At 50.9% G+C, this 16,823-nt stretch overlaps 1 protein-coding gene across 10 annotated transcripts in view; it reads right to left on the bottom strand.

Moving 5' to 3' along the window:
• Positions 1-12,112: 12,112 nt before the first annotated feature.
• LOC129547205 (uncharacterized) overlaps positions 12,113-16,823 on the bottom strand; it is a 33,383-nt gene continuing 28,672 nt past the window's right edge. For all 10 annotated transcript variants that reach the window (XR_016035921.1, XR_016035919.1, XR_016035917.1 and 7 more), the window contains 2 exons: positions 13,637-13,743; positions 12,113-12,298 (listed from right to left, as the gene is read on the bottom strand). The gene's annotated coding sequence lies outside the window, so the exon portion shown is untranslated. The remainder of the gene's footprint in view (positions 12,299-13,636; positions 13,744-16,823) is intronic.

Raw genomic sequence — 16,823 nt, forward strand, 5'->3', positions numbered from 1 at the left:
CATCCCCAGGCTGGGAGAACTTGCTTGAGTTCCAAGAAAAGCCCCAAGTACATAGATAAATAATGGTGATGATCGCCAAGATGTGATTTTGACATTTCCAGTTTCCAAAGTGCCTTCCTCTGTGACCAGATCACATGTTCCCTATGACCTTCCAGGCTGATAACAGTGCACCCATTTTACAGACCAACAGACTTTCATCAAGGTTTTCACAGGGAGGAAGAAAGGAGCGAGTCCACATGGACGTTTAGAATAAAAGCACTTTTCTCTAACCTAAATCCATCTCTGATTTTACTTTTTAAAATACTGAGTTCAGGGACTTTCCAGTGGCTAAGACTCTGTGCTCCCAATGCAGGGGCTCAGGTTCGATCCCTGGTCAGGGAACTAGATCCCATATGCCACATCCACAACTAAAGATTTCCATGTGCCATGGCTAAGACCTGGCATAGTCAAATACATACAGGTATTTTAAAAATTTTAAAAAGCACTGAGTTTAAAAACAGTAATAGTAATAACTTCTTGAATAACAAGGAACCGAAAACAATAAATTAAACCTTCACTGATCCCAGGTAGCACAAGGCTGTGGATGATGCTGAAAGCAAAGGAGGAAGGGTCAGTCCTCAGCCTGGCGTCGGCATCGCGTCCACCAGAGGGTGCCATGGGACAGCAAATGCACCCACACTGCATGCTGCTGAGGCCTCAGAAAAATTCCTGCACCATTGTCTCATCCAGCCAGCCAGTCCACAAATATTTACTGAATACCTACTATGTGCCGGCAAGGCCTCTGCCCTCAGTAAACACAAGCACAAGAAACTGTGTAACTATATACTGTGATTTGTGCTAAAAAACAGAGCAGCAGGGCGAGGGAGCATTAGTGTCAGTGTTATGGAGAGAGAGGATTCGGGGAAGGACTGGGGCAGGGAAAGCTGTGGTGCTTAACTGAATTGGAGCTGGTTAAAATCAGAGAACTCAGTTTGGAAGAGCTGGTGAAAGTCACATGTCAGCTGAGGGGTTAACACATGCGCAGACACCGAGGTCATCCGCCGGGTGAAGCGGAGGTTCATCTGAAGCAGATTTTTTATACACAGGCCAACCACCTTCCCCAAAGTCCAGGAGCGAAGCTCTGAAGACAGGGACTTCAGAGACATTTCCATCTTGGGTGGATTGTTAGGGGGCCTCGGTGGGAGCAGGGTTGGCCTCTGCTGTGGGAAGCTGGCCCAGCGTGGTACAGGGGTCTGGGTTTAAGTGGCTGGGAGGGGTCTGCACATGGCCTTTCTCTGGCCTCGGCCTGGGTGATAATCTGCCATCTGGGTACCAGAGGAGAGTTGCTCACTGAGTGGCTTCGCAGGCTGGCTGGCACACATGGGGTTCTGTGTCCCCGAAATCTCGGTGACCAAGCAGGCTCCGTGAGGGTTACTTTGTGGTCAAGTCTGGCTTCAGCCCGCGTGGCTGTGAGATATGGTTGAAAGAGACAGATATGCTACACTGTCCATCCCTGCCACCTCCCAACTGTATGACCTGGGGCCAGTGCCTTCACCTTTCTGGCCTCAGTTTCCTCATCTTTAAAACAATGTGACAACTTTTCCTGCCTTGTGCAGCCTTTGGGAGGATTAGAGAGGAGGGACCATAGAGGGCTGACCGGGAGGGCTGGTGCATAGCAGGCACTCCAGAAACGGGGGTAACTGTGACGGGTCTATCCACTGAAGGGCTTTGCAGCCAAGCAAGACCTGATGTGCAGGGGGCAGTCAGATTCTTGGTCCATCTTGTTTGCCCTTTCTTGGTTTGTTTGGACTAACATGGAGTCCTCAGTTAAGATCTTGCAAGATTTTTTTTTTTAACCCAATAAAAACATAACAAACTAAACAAAACAAAGTCCATTTATAACAAAGTCCCACCAGGGCAAACATTTGCAATCTCCCCAGAAAGCATTTTATCCATGGCAGGGAGGCCTGTGGGATTTCAAGAGGCTGCAGCTCGTGTCTTTGAAAACCACCAGCATCTTCGTGTTTGTCTAGGACTCTCTCCCCACCGGGGTACTTTTCCATCTGCCCTCATTTCCCAGCAGAGCCTGAGGCCTGTGGGTAGCCAGCAAGGCGCTCTGCACTCAGAGTGATGCTCTGGAGCAGAGGCTGCAGGCTGGTGGCCGTGACCTGGATCCAGCCCCCACAGGTGGGGGGCAGATACCATGGTCAGTTGCTAACATCTACAAATCAGGAGATTTCACCTAGAAATGCAGATTCACGGCCGCCTGGTCCCCATTTTTCCTGGCCAGGTGTCTGGTGCCAGGGCAGCTGTCCCCACAAGCACAATCGTCAGGATAGCATTTGAATTCTTTTCAAAGGATTTATGGGGACAAAATTCACATAATGTAAAACTGACCATTTTAAGGCATAACCCTCCCAGACTTCAGACAATCCTACAAAGCTATGGTCATCAAAATAGCATGGTATTGGCACAAAAACAGACATATGGATCAATGGAGCACAACAGACAGTCCATACATAAACCCACACACCTAAAGGTCAATTAATCTTTGACAAAGGAGGCAAGAATATACAACAGGAACGACAGTCTCTTCAGCAAGTAGTGGTACTGGGAAGGCTGGACAGCTGAGTGGAAATTAATGAATTGGAACACACCCTCTCAGCATGCACAAAACTCAACTCCAAGTGGCTTAAAGACTCACACATGAGATAGGACACAAAACTCCTAGGAGAGAACAGAGGCAGAATGCGCTCTGCTGTAAATTACACCTGGTTTAGCAGGTCAGTCTCCCGAGGCAAGAGAAACAAAATAAAAAATAAATAGGACCAAATCAAACTTACAAGCTTTAGCACAGCAGAGGAAACCATAAACAAAATGAAAGGGCAACCTACAGAAGGGAAGACAGTATTTGCAAACAATGCAACTGGTAAGGGCTTAATCACCAAAATACACAAACAGCTTATACAACTCAATAACAAAGAAACAAAAAAAATTCAATTGAAAAATGGGCAGAAGACATAAATAGATATTTCTGCAAAGAATAAATACAAATGGCCACAAAACACATGAAAAGATGCTCAACACTGCTAGTTATCAGAGAAATGCAAATCAAATCTACACTAAAGTACCACACTTCACACCAGTCAGGACAGCCATGATTAAAAAGATGACAAAGAACAAAAGCTAGAGAGGATGTGGAGACAAGGGAACCCTCCTACACTGTTTGTGGACATGTAAGTTGGTACAGCCACTATGGAAAACCTATGGAGGGTCCTCAAAAAACTTAAAATAGGATTACCAAATAATGCAGCAATCCAATTCTGGGCATATATCCAGACAAAACTATAATTCAGAAAGATACAGGCCCCCCAGTGTTCACAGCAGCACTATTCACAATAGACAAATCACGGAGACGACCTAAGTGCCCAGTGATGGAGGAATGGATAAAGAAGATTTTGTGCATAAACTCGGATGGAAGACGACTCAGTCATTAAGAAAAACAATGTCATCTGCAGCAACATAGATGCAACTAGCGATTATCATACTAAGTGAAGTAAGCCAGACAGGGACAAATACTCATACAATACACGTGGGCTCTCAGGCAGGATATAAGTTAGCCTCTGAGACAGAGACAGACTCACACAGAGAACAGACGTGGTCGCCAAGGGGTTGGGGCGGGGGGCGGTGGAGCGGGAATTTGGGATTAGCGGAAACACTCTACTATATACGCAATGGGTCAATAAAAAGATCCTACTGTATAGCACAGGGAACTATATTCAATGTCCTGTGATAAACCATCATGCAAAAGAATATAAAAAAGAATGTGTATGTTCATACAACTGAATCCCTTTGAGGTACAGCAGAAATTAATACAACACTGTAAATCAACTATACTTCAGTAAAAGAAAAGGAGAACAGCTGACCACATTCAAATGAACAATTCAGTGGCACTGGGCACATTCACAGTGTTGTGCGACCACTGCCTCTTCCTAGCTCCAAAGCGTTTCCATCATCCCCCAAAACACCCAGCACCACTCACCCCACTTGCCTAGCCCCTGGTGACCACTCATCTCCTCGGTCTACGGATTTGCCCATTCTGGATGCTTCCTGCGGATGGAACCCCACACTGTGCCTGACTTCTCTCACTTGGCGCATCTTTGAGGTTCACATGTGGGTCAGGGCTGAGGACTGCCCCAGCACATGCTTGTATGCATATTGCAAGCATCCGCTTCCATGTCACATGGCAACCCCGAGGTGGGGCAGGGCGGGCATTCACTCCCGCCTTGCTTGTCCGCTCTTCCTCCTGCCCTGCTGGCTTCTACAACCCACGGGCCACTCAGCTTAGCAGCCACATCCTCCCAGGAGCAGGGTCTCAGGTAGGCAGCCGCTGAGCAACCTGGCAGTCCCTGGCCTGTGTGTCCCCTACGTGCGCTCACACAGCCCCACGCTGTGGCTTGGCACTTGGCTATTTTTCACTTAATACATCCTGGAGGTTGCTCCACATCAGTCGGAGCGCCATCGCCTCTTGTTCTTGGCTGCATACTACTCCACTGCGTGGTTCTCTTCCTAACATCTGGTGAGGGCCCATGCCTCTGACCCCCACATAGGGACAGCCCTGCCGACACTCAGGACACCCAGCCCAGCCACGCCATGGCCCCCAGCAGCCTGGTAAGGGAAGTCTGAGATGTTTTCTCTGCTTTCTTGGCCTCATATCTCCTCAGGCCAACACTTAATGTGCCTTTATTTTTCCAACACCTGACGTGGCATTTGTACTCCATAGACATCTCATAGATGCTTGTTAATCACACAAATGAACAAAGAAACAACTACTTTTCACGCATTGTTTAAGGTCTGGCTCAGATACCACTTCTTCCAGGAAGCCTTCCCTAGTCACCCCTCTCTGAGCCCACAGGTCCTGCACTCCCATCATAGTACTTACGCCTACCATCTGACTGTCAATGTATACCCCATCAGCTATGATTTCTCTGGGCACTGCCAGGAGTCGGAAGGACACCCAGCACAGAGCAGTGAATGGACACCAGGGCTGTCAGCATCAGGTCTAAAGCATGCCTAGTGGGTTCGGGTTCCTCCAGGCCCAGGGAGGTGGGAGGTAGGTGCAATTACACACACTTTACAGATGAGGAAGGTGAGGCTTGGAGAGGCTCAGCATCTTACCTGAGGCTACCCAGTTTCTCACTGGGGGAGGGGCTGGTGACCCTACCTCTCCAGCTCTCCTCCACCCCGAACTTTGCTCCCTCCCTCCTTAGGGCTGAAGGGGACCCACAGAGCAGAGCATGCTCTGGATCTTGGGGAGAAGGAGGTTGTTCAGGGGAAGGCTGGGTGGGGTGGGAGGTGGGCAGTGTCTCCAGCACCCTGGTGCTCTCAGGACCCCAGCAGGGAGGTAAGGACGGCAGGGGAGGGAGAGGTGATCCTCGTGGAGTTCCACGTGAGCACACGTGTGTCAGCCCCAGGGCCCTTTGACAACGCTGGGCAAGAGGCAGTCACGGAAGACAATGCCTATCAGTGCCCCTTCCCTGCCACACCCCAGAGCAAAGGGCTAGCCCACCTCGGGTGGCTGGGACCACCGTGCTGGTTGGGCCACAAAGTTCACGGTAGACTCTGCCCTCTCTCACCTCTGTTGTGGGAGAGTAGGAGGGAGAAAAGAACACATTCACTGAGGGGAAAGCGCAGAAGATATTAAGAAACTTCAGCTCAGGGAGACGTGATGGAGGTCGGGGAGCTTGCGGCAGTGAGGTGCACACACGGCCACATCTCCGACAGGTCCCCACCAGGTAAACAGTACTTCGTCTTCGCCCATTCAGCTCCCTCCTGACCTGCTTCCTGCTGAGAGCTGTGGATTTCTCAGGTGGGTTCCATGCTGCAAGCAGAGTTGTGGAATAGGGAGAAGGAAACAGGCCTTCCACAGAAGCTGGATCCCCCTTTACTGTGGAGACTCGAGATCTGGACAAGACCGTAAGAAAACAAGCAAAACTGGGGACTTCTCTGGTGGTCCAGTGGTTGAGAATCCACCATCCAATGCAGGGGGACAAGGGTTCCCTGGCCAGGGAACTAAGATCCCACAGGCCGTGGCGCAACCAAGCCCACATGTCACAACCAGAGGAGCCCATGCACCGCAACAAGAGCTCCTGCCTGCCTCAACTAAGAGCAGACGCAGCCAAAAATAAGTAAATACATGCATAAATAAAAGAAAACAAGCGAAACTGCAGATGAAGCTTATTTCCGTGATGAAAGCCAAGTGGAGGGAGTGAGAGGCGATTCTGAGATCTGAGGCTGGCAGCAGGGCTGCGGTGGATGGCAGGGCAGGGGTTCTGGGTGCGATCACTGCGGGATGCAAAAGACACAGGGAGGAGAGAGAATTTTGAGAAATCGCAGCTCCCCTGGTGGCTCAGCAGTAGAGTCTGCCGGTTGATGCAGTAGACACAGGTTTGATTCTTGAATCCAAAAGATCCCCTGGAAAAGGAAATGGCAACCACACCTTACCTGGAAGGTAAGGAAAACCTTACCTGGAAAACCCCATGACAGAGGAGACGGGCATGCTACAGTCCACAGGGTTGCAAAGAATCGGACACAACTGAGTAACTAAACACACACACAAACACAACACACACACACACACACACACACACACAGAGCCCACACAACTGTGGGCTAAGGAGTAGATTCCTCCTGACGTTTGGAGAAATGCGAGTGAAACGTAGGTTCCTTCCGAATCCGTTTTGGTGGCTGGACCGCACCCCTCTGTGATGTTCTCTGGACTGGGCCACCTGGAACCTCGATTCTTATTAGGGTTCCATCCTCAAAGCCCCTTTCACAACAAGGAAATGATCTAATCCCCATCAAGAGAGAGAGGCAGGGGCTGTCGTCACCCCACATCGGAGATGAGGAAACTGAGGCACAAAGAGGTCATGTGAGTTGCCTAGGGTCACAGCACTTAAAGGGGCCGAGTCAGGACAAATCCTCACGTTTTCCTGACTTTGAATCCCCAGCCTCTTTTCTCTCTCCAGCTCTGCCCCAGGAGAAGGATCCTATGACACTGAATCGTCTCTTTTACAGGGTTTAATATTTCGGGCCAGATCTAAGTGAGGTTTGCTGTTTCCTCCAAAATTTGGCCTGACCTCAGGGCACCGCTGCCTGGTCACTGGCAAAAGTGCCCTGTTGGCAGCTGTGGGCTGGTGGGCAAGCTGCTCTTGGCACGACACAGTGGAAACTCAGACAACTCAATAAAAACTCTATTTATCTTTGTGGTCAAAACACACAGGACAATTTTATAGATGTCAAATAGGATGATGGCCAGTGTTGGCATGGATGGAGAATGGGCACTGCTGCTCTGTGTTAGTGGAGCTTTAAACCTGTGCGGCCTTCGGGAGAGCAGTCTGGCACCATGAATCCCATGTCTTACAAACGCAAAGCCTTTGACCCAGCAAGCCCACTTCTAGGAACACAGCCCAAGGAAACAGTCTGCTGGACACTACACTGTGCTCACTGCCACAGTGACCGACCTCAGACTGAGCTCCGGGGTTAGGGAAGCTCACGTCTGACAGCCTGACTGGAGCTGGGTTGCTAGAGCAGTTGTTCTTCCCCGGCCTTGTTCTGCTTCCCCCATAAATGCAAGAGCATTTTGACTATATTGAAAATTAGCATCTAATCGTGCATACATATTTCTATGTATTTCATGGCTTGGCTTTCAATTCCAAAAGCAACAGAACTTTCAGTCTAGAAGGAACATCAGGGATCTTCTAGTCCAACATTCCCCAAAGTGGGAGGTGAAAGGGTAGGTGGAGTGGATGCCTGTATGCTTGGATAAGCTCGGGGAAATGGGCATATGCTTCCTTGGACAGCAAGGAGATCCAACCAGTCCATCCTAAAGGAAATCAGTCCTGAATAGTCATTGGAAGGACTGATGCTGAAGTTGAAACTCCAATACTTTGGCCACCTGCTGCAAAGAGCTGACTCACTGGAAAAGATCCTGATGCTGGGAAAGACTGAGGGCAGGAGGAGAAGGGGCAGCAGAGGACGAGATGACTGCATGGCATCACTGACTCACATGAAAGCACGTGCTTTCTCAGAGCCTTTTTGCTTGATGATGGGTACTGCAGTTTGCACGAGACAGACAGAGGAGGCAGTGTCAGACTCCTGGAACAAATGGCCACAAACTGGGTGATGGCAAACAACAGCAGTATCCTGTCTCACACTTCTGGAGGCCAGAAGTCTGAAGTCAAGGTGTCAGCGGGGCCAGGCTCTCTCTGAAGGCTCTCAGGGGGAACGCTTCCTGCCTCTTCCACCTTTGGAGGGACACAGGGGTCCCTGGCTTGTGGCCGCATCTTTCCCACCTCTGCCTTCGTCTTCACATGTGTGTCTTCACTCGGTGTGTATCAGTTCAGCTCAGTCGCTCAGTCGTGACCGACTCTTTGTGACCCCATGGACTGCAGCACACCAGACTTCCCAGTCCATCACCAACTCCCGGAGTTTACTCAAACCCATGTCCATTGAGTCCGTGATGCCATCCAACCATCTCATCCTCTGTCGTCCCCTTCTCCTCCTGCCCTCAATCTTTCCCAGCATCAGGATCTTTTCCAATGAGTTAGCTCTTTGCATCAGGTGGCCAAAGTATTGGAGTTTCAACTTCAGCATCAGTCCTTCCAATGAATATTCAGGACAGATTTCCTTTAGGATGGACTGGTTGGATCTCCTTGCAGTCCAAGGGACTCTCAAGAGTCTTCTCCAACACCACAGTTCAAAAGCATCAATTCTTCAGTGCTCAGCTTTCTTTATAGTCCAGCTCTTGCATCCATACATGACCACTAGAAAAACCATGTCTAGACCATGTGTGTCACTGGGCCTAAATTCCCCTTTTCTTCGAAGGACCCCAGCCACCTGACTCCAGTCTGACTTCATTCTAACTTTATCATGTCTGCAAAGACCCCAGTACGGTCACACTCCCAGGTCCACGTGGATGTGACTCTGGGGGGTGCTCTTTGCCGCAGCATCGATGGAAGCTTGGGGGGTTGCCGAGGAGCCGACTGCTGTCCAGTCCTCCCAGCATCCCTCACCCTGCTGCACTGGGGGAGTGGGGATGCGGGTGGGCTCGGGGGGTGAGCACAGTGGGGAGACCACTGTGCCATCCAGACAAGAGGAGGTGTTGGCTCGGACCAGGCGGAGCCAGTGCAGTTGGTGAAGCGGGTGGCCTGGGGCGTCCCTGTGAAGGTGGAGTAAAAGGTAACTGCATTTGGATGTGAAATGGGAGAAAACGAGGCATCAAGAGGGAGCTCCAGGTTTTAGCCGGAGACACCAGGACAGCGGAGCTGCCATCAGTGCAAAGCAAAGAGCCAACTGGTTTCCAGGCACACTTGGGCAGACTGACGTGGACTAGGATGGAGGGACTGGTCCTTCAGGGAGCATGGACCTGGGTGCAGAGCCGCCCCTGCCCCGCCCCATGACCGTCAGTCCTCTCTGTTTCCAGGAGCAAGCCCACGAGCGCCGTATGTGCACTGGCCTCAACGCCTCCGGCAGAGTCGCCTCCTGACGCCCCTGCCCTACTCCCGCTTTCTGTGCACCCGCCGCTCCCGGCCAACACAGCAGGCTGCAGACCTTGGGGCCTCGGTGCCCTCTGCCAGGGCTCTCAGGTGGTCTTGTGGCTCTGGGGGAGAGGCAGGACCCTGCCCACACCCACCAGCCCCATGGGGCCTTCCCGGCAGCTGGGGTGCGCCCGGGGTGTCCTAGGGAGGGGCGGGCTGGCCCTTCCCGGGAGGGGGCACACCGTGGGCACTGCCAGCAGACAACAGGGGCTGCCCAGTGCAGGAGAGGCCCCTTAGGTGGGGACTCTTGTGGCTTTTGGTGACTGTGTGTCTCAGGCTGGGCTGACCAGCTGGGCTCAGCGAATCCTGCGGGCACAACCTCAGGACTGGAGTCCACTTCTGTTTCATCGGGGCCGAGGGTGGTTCACACTCATGAAAAAGGGTCTGGCCGCCCAGGCTGAAGGCACTCGTCAGCCAGCTGCACGACAGAGTCACTTCTCAGGTTTGCCACAAAGCAGGTTAGGGAGCCACAGTCCACTGTCCTAATTTGAGCTCTGAAATGTCTGTGGACCTCTCCCTTTTGCCGGGAATTCAAAGGACCTGGTCCAACATCTGGGCAAAAAGGAGGCTGGCCCAAATTCCAGGCAACCGCCTAGCCCGGGCAGCAGAAGACGTGGCAATGAACTGTGATGAATTCCTCAGGCAAGGGGTAGAGCCCTTGGAGCCTCCGTTTTCCCTTCTGTAAAGTGGGAGGTCGCTCCCGCATGTTCCGAGGGTGGGATGGCCCCACGGCCTCCAGGCCCGGCTCCGTGGAGAAGCCTGCGTGAGGGTGGAGGCAGGATTCTGAGCCCTGCTGCCTCCACTGCAGCCCTTCCTGCCTTGGCCAAAACAACTCTGGTCACTCTAAGTAAAAGCTCCCCACCAGGATGTGCAAAACCCGCCGGCCAGCGGTTCAGGATCGCATGGCTCTGGTTCCGGTCTCGGGCCCTTTGGGTTGTGGTCAGAGTCAGCTGGGACCTGACTGTCCACCTTCCCTCTGGTTGCGCCTCTCTCCTATCAGTCATACGCGGCTGGGAGAACTGCCGGGCCACAGGGCCCCACCACTGAGCATACATGTGATTCAGGCCTGGCCAATCAAAGAACTCCTGCCCTCTAGCCACAGGGATAGGACCAAGCCTTAGTCATGTGACTACGGCTGGCCAATCAAGATTCTTCCCTGGACCACCGATATTCTGAAACGGGAAAAGAGATGCAATCCATTCTCATTTTGCTTCAAGCTGGAGGCCCTAAGCCTGAGTTCACATCAGCACCATGTTTCTCACTGCTGGGAGAAAACCTATGTACTCTCAGAGGAAATGAGGTCCTCGTTTTCAATGGGGAAAGTCAAGAAAGCTCACTTGGCAGCAAAGTTCCTGGAGAGGATCTTTAAGCTTCTCAGGGGTTAATGTAAGTAAGAACTGTGCTTTTATTTATTTATTTAGTGGTGTCCTTCCCTGAGAAACCAAACACATTTTGCAGCATCCAGACAGCACTTGAGACAGTTCAAGGGATACAGAGAGGGCAGGCAGGAGAAGCAAGCATAGGGCTGAGCCAGTTTTAAAGGGACTTGACAGCTGGCCAAGAAATAGCCATGCTCTAACCCTCTTGATGGCAGGAAGACTCTGAGGGTTTAGGTGCCCCTCCAAAATCACACACAGGGTGTTTGAAGCACTCTTTTAACTCCAGAGCCCATGTCCCCAGACTTTTGAATTTCAGAGAAATTTAGAACAATCTTTTGAGAACTAAAAAGGATCAATAAAGTTCCACGGCCATCTCTGACCAGCTTCCCTTCATAAAATGATAACAAGCCCCAGCAATGGAGGAAGGACATGAGCTGTGAGCAAAGGTCAGTTCTCTTTTTGAATTTTGTTCAGTTTGGAGGGACACTTGGTGATTTTCTCACGTTTCCTCAAAGCACCAACTCCTGGGAAACAGGCATGAGCAGGCAGAGGGTGTGCAAGGATCCTGGGGCTGCTGTAACAGAGCACCACAAACTAGACGACTTTGAAACAGCAGCAATGGGGCTTCCCTGGTGGCTCGGTGACAAGGAATCCGATTGCCAAAGCAGGAGACACGGGTTTGATCCCTGACCCAGGAAGATCCCACGTGCCTCGGAGCAACTAAGCCTGGGCACCACAACTAGGGGCGTGTGCTCAAGAGTCCGGAGCTGTGACTGCAGAGACTGCACGCTGCAATGGCAGAAGCCCAAGTGCCCCAGAGCTGGTGCTCCACCAGGGGGAAGCCCCCACAGTGAGAGCCTGTGCCCCGCAACCAGAGCGCGGCCCCTTCTCCCTGCCACCAGCGGCAGCCTGCACAGCAACGGTGACCCAGCACAGCCAAAAGGAAGTAAAATTAGTGAAAAACAAACAAAATCCCAGCAGAAATGTATAGTCCAGAGCCCTAAAGTCTAAAGTCCAGGTGGCACAGACTTCCCTGGTGGTCCAGTGACAAAGATTCTGTGCTCCCACCCAATGAAGAGGCCCCAGGTTTGATTCCGGATCAGGGAACTAGATCCCACATGCCGCAACTAAGACCCAGCACAGTCAAACAACAAATAAATAAAATTTTTTACTTTAAAAAAGTTTAAAAACATAAAAGCCAATCAAGGTGTCTGCAGGGCCAAGGGCTCTCTGAGGGCTCCAGGGAAGATTCTGCGGCTTGTAGAAGAGCCACTCCCATCTCTGCCTCCATCTTACATGGCACTCTGGTGTTCTGTGTCTAAATTCCCTTCTTCTGCCTGACTGGATAATGGGGCAAAGCACTGGCTTAAGATGAGAATAAACTTATATTCTGAGTCATTAACAACAGTAGGGAAGAAAGTGAGCCAGCTTCAAGTGGGGTTGGAAAGATGACTTTTGCTTTGGATATGTTATGTTTGCAATGACTGTATACAAGTATTTGTGATTATATCCTGTAAACAATTATGACTGTTAAGCCTGGACATATTTGGCCTTAAAGTTTGTAGAGATATTTGAAGAAAATAATAAAAATGAACTGCTTTAAAAATAAAGAAGTCAATAAATTCCCCTCTTCTCATAAGGACACCAGGCATTAGATTAGGGCCACCCTAATCCAGTAAGAACCCATCTTAACTTGATGATATCTGCAAAGACCCTATTTCTAAACATCAGGTCACATTCACAGGTTCTGATGGACAGGACTGGCATAGATCTTTCTAAGGGACACCATTCAAGCTGGCTGAGCAGGCCAGTATTACAGGGCACCTCCACCCTCAAGGCCCTTCCCATGCTGACAGCAAAGCGTGAGAAAGATGGATCTGAGGGATGGTGCCCTCCCAGCTAGGGGAGAAGGGTTGGACTGCCAGGGACAGCTGGGGACCCCTGGGTGGACCCAGCTTCCCTCACACGTTTCCGTTCCAAGGCGTAACTGTCTGGAAGGCAGCCAGTTGCCAGCTGGCAAAGCCAGGCTAAGACACAGAACTTCAGTGCTGGGCCAGGGCTGGACTGTGACCTGGGCACCTTCCTGGGGAAGAAGTTCAAAGCCTCAGCCCCAGGCCAGGAAAGGCCCCACCAAGGGGCAGATTCACAGCAGAGGGATTCACACCTTGGCCTTTCGGATGGCAGGAGGGATTGACTCTGCTGTGAGGGCCCCTCTGTGCCCTCCTAGGATGCATGTAGAGACATGGCAGCAGCCACCAACCTGGCCTGACCTCAGTCCTCTGGATGCAGACCAGAGTTTGCTCACAGGCTCCTGGAGGCCGTCGCTGCAGGGGAGACTTGAGTCAACCAAAACTACACGTTTCCGAGAGAGGGGTGGTAACCAGCCTGAGGTCACACAGCGATCGTTCAGTGCCAGCGTGAGAGTCCTGCCTCCCAGTTCTGCCAATGCAAGCCTTTTACCCACTGCGGTGGTTCTATCAGGGGAGGCTTTCTCCCCTGGGAACCAGGGTTGATTTTATAATGGTTTTAGAGTGCCGTCAGGGAGACAGTGTCACCCACTTCACAGCTAGGCCTGCTGGACACCTAATCTTTGGGGAAGGAGAGAGAGAAGCAGCTCTGACTAAACGCCTACGCCGACTGTGCACCATGCGCTTTAAGCTCTCATTCCCACCATCTTACCTGTGAGCGGCAGGAGGCCCGGGCGGCTGGCGCCATCCAGGGGTTCCCATCCCCTCTCACGCCGTCTCAGCATGTCATTTCACCTCGTTGAGGCTCAGTTCACTCATCTGTAAAGTGAGATCACAAGCTCAGTGTCACAGGCAGTCACAAGGATTAGGGATCCCATCCCAGGGACGGGCACATAGTAGGTGCTCAAGAAAGGTGATGTTCGCTAATTATTAGGGAAGGCAGTTCCAAATGACAGTGACTTCCCACACCGGCTAGAATCTTCATCATTGAAGTCTACAAAGAGGGCTTTCCCTGGTGGCACAGTGAATACGGATCTGTCTGCCAACGCAGGGAACATGGGTTTGATCCCTGGGCTAGGACGAGTTCATATGCCGAGGAGCAACTAAGCCCACGCTCTAGAGCCTGTGCGCCACAACGAGAAGCCACCGCCAGGAGACGCCCCAGCACTGCAGCAAAGAGCAGCCCCTGCTCGCTGCAACTAGAGAAAAGCCCGCACACAGCAATAAAGACCCAGCACAACTACAGACAGTCTACAAATGACAAGTGCTGGAGAGGGTGTGCAGAAAAGGGAAGCCTCCTACACTGCAGGTGAGAATGTAAACTGGTGCAGCCACTATGGAAAACAGCATGGAGCTTTCTCAAAAAAGAACGAAAAGTAGAGCCGCCATATTATCCAGCAATCCCACTCCTGGGTATATGTCTGGGGAAAACTGTAACTGGAAAAGATACAGGTACCCCTATGTTCACTATTTACATTAGCCAAGACATGAAAGCAATCTACATGTCCATCAGCAGATGAACGGATAAAGAAGACGCGGTACATGTATACAATGGAAATATTACTCAGCCACAAGTAATATTCACGATGAAATAACGCCACTGCAACATGTGTGGACATAGAGATTATCAGAGTAAGTGAAGTAAGCCAGACAGACAAATATCATATGATATCGCTTATATGTGGAATTGAAACTATGACACAAATGATCTTACCTACCAAACAGAAACAGACACACAGACGTAGAGGACAGACTTGTGTTTGCCAAGGGAAGGGGAGGCGGAAGAGGTTAACAGACGCAAACGATTACACAGACAATGGACAAACAGGTCCTACTGTATAGTATAGGGAACTATATTCAGTATCCTGTGATAAAGCATAATGGTAAAGAATATGAACAAGAATGTATGCAGATATATAACGGAAGCACTTTGCTATACAGTAGAAATTAACATGACACTAAATCAACTATACTTCAATAACCTTTAAAAAACACAACACAAAGGTGATGTTTTAATTTTCCACTGCTAATGGAATACTTTTCTGCAAACTTTACTACTTCAACAGCACATGCTCAGTATCTGCTGTCTGGGGGTCAGAAATTTAACACTGGGTCAAACCGAGGTGTCAGTGGGGCCCCTGAGGTTCTAGACACAAACTGTTCTCGCCCCTTCCAGCATCCAGCAGCGGCCCCTCTTTCTTGGCTCATGGCCCTGTCTCCATCACCAAAGCCAGCGACCCAGTGTCTCGGACCCACCTCCATTGCCTCCTCTTTCTCTGACCACAGCTGGGAAAGGGACTCTGATTTCAAGGACTTGTGCTCCCACGGGGCCCATGGGGATCACCCAGGATCGTCCCACATGACAAGGCCCTTCACTGAATCACGCTGGCCAAGTCCCTTCTGCCACGTCAGGTCACAAACATGCAGGTTCCAGGAACCAGGGCAAGGGCGTCTTGGCTGGGGTGGGGGCAGGCAGGGGGCAGGCGGTACTCTGCTGACCACAGGTGAGCCGAGTTGAACTCCATCAAGCAAGGGAAACTGGGCTGGTCCTGGCAGTTCTTCCTGAAAGAAGAGGATTTCACTACACCCAGCTCACTCAAGGGCTATTTCCCACCCCTGCTGTTTTTGACTCTCTTCAAAGGAGCTCTGTCTAGCCAAGGAGACGGGGTCAGGGCTGCCAAACCTTTCCTTCAAAATAAACCTACTTGGAAATTTCCACTGGACAAGGCCCTCTCCCCCTCTCAGACATGCCCGAAATCCCAGACCAAGCAGGGCATCTTACAGAAGGACCATCAGACTCCAAGTCCTCCTGAGAGGGTTTTTGTTGTTGTTTGGGTGTTTTCTTTTCTTTGGTTGGTTTGTTTTCCCCATCAAACGAAACAGCACCTGGCACATTGTTACGCAGGAAGGATGAACTGGTTAGGACATCACCCTTGTTTTTTTTTTTTTTAATTTATTTTATTGGAGGCAAATTACCTTACATTAATATATTGGTTGGTTTTGCCATACATTGACACGAATCTGCCCCAGGTGTACATGTGTTCCCTTTCTTGAACCCCCCTCCCACCTCCCTCCTCCCCATATCCTCCCTCCAGTTCATCCCCATGCACCAGCCCCAAGCATCCTGTATCATGCGTCGAACCTGGACTGGTCACATATGATAATATACAAGGACATCACCCTTGACTTAGGAGAGGGTTTTACAGTTCTAATCGTCACAAGGACCTTATCTGTTCCCCCACCCAGCTTGTATCCTCCAGGGTCCCTCCTTGCAGCCTTCAAAGAGCACACAGCTATTTCACAAGCTCTGCACGTTTACAGGGAGCGTATTTTATGCCGACACAGAGGCAGGCACATATATCCCACTTGCCTAACATCCAGCATCTTTTGATTTGAATGGATTCATGCAGGAAGTCACTATTTATGATGGGCTCAGCATTCGATGTTTTGCATGGAAGACGCACACTTGTTTTGGATTTCCAACAGGTTCGCATGTCATCTCATGAATTCCCCACCCCAATAATTCTGGGGTCCCTGATTTCCTGATGAGGGAACAGGGTGGGAGAGGGAGGGGACTTGGCCCTGTCACTTAGCTGGTAAGTGGCAGGGCTGGGTTTGAGGCTGGGTCCTCGGACTTCAGATCATCCCAGCTGACTGCGGTCACACTCAATTCTCTTGTGAAACTGACAAAATAAGAAATATACGCCTGGTCTTTGTCCTGGTTCCTGGCACAAGAGCTCCTAGAACCCGCGTAATCTGCCAATGGAGAGACAGGAGTGTCCTTGGCTATTCCTAACAAAACCCTCTCAACCGTGCCTGAGTTTATGCTAATGAGATGACTCTTGGTGCCCCCAGAGAGCTTCACATGGGGGCTGGTTGCGGGGGGAACCAGCCATCTG

The sequence above is a fragment of the Moschus berezovskii genome, chromosome 22, assembly GCF_049115385.1.
Source record: "Moschus berezovskii isolate FMDL1 chromosome 22, NW_MosBer_1.0, whole genome shotgun sequence".
In the NCBI taxonomy this organism is placed as follows: domain Eukaryota; kingdom Metazoa; phylum Chordata; class Mammalia; order Artiodactyla; family Moschidae; genus Moschus; species Moschus berezovskii.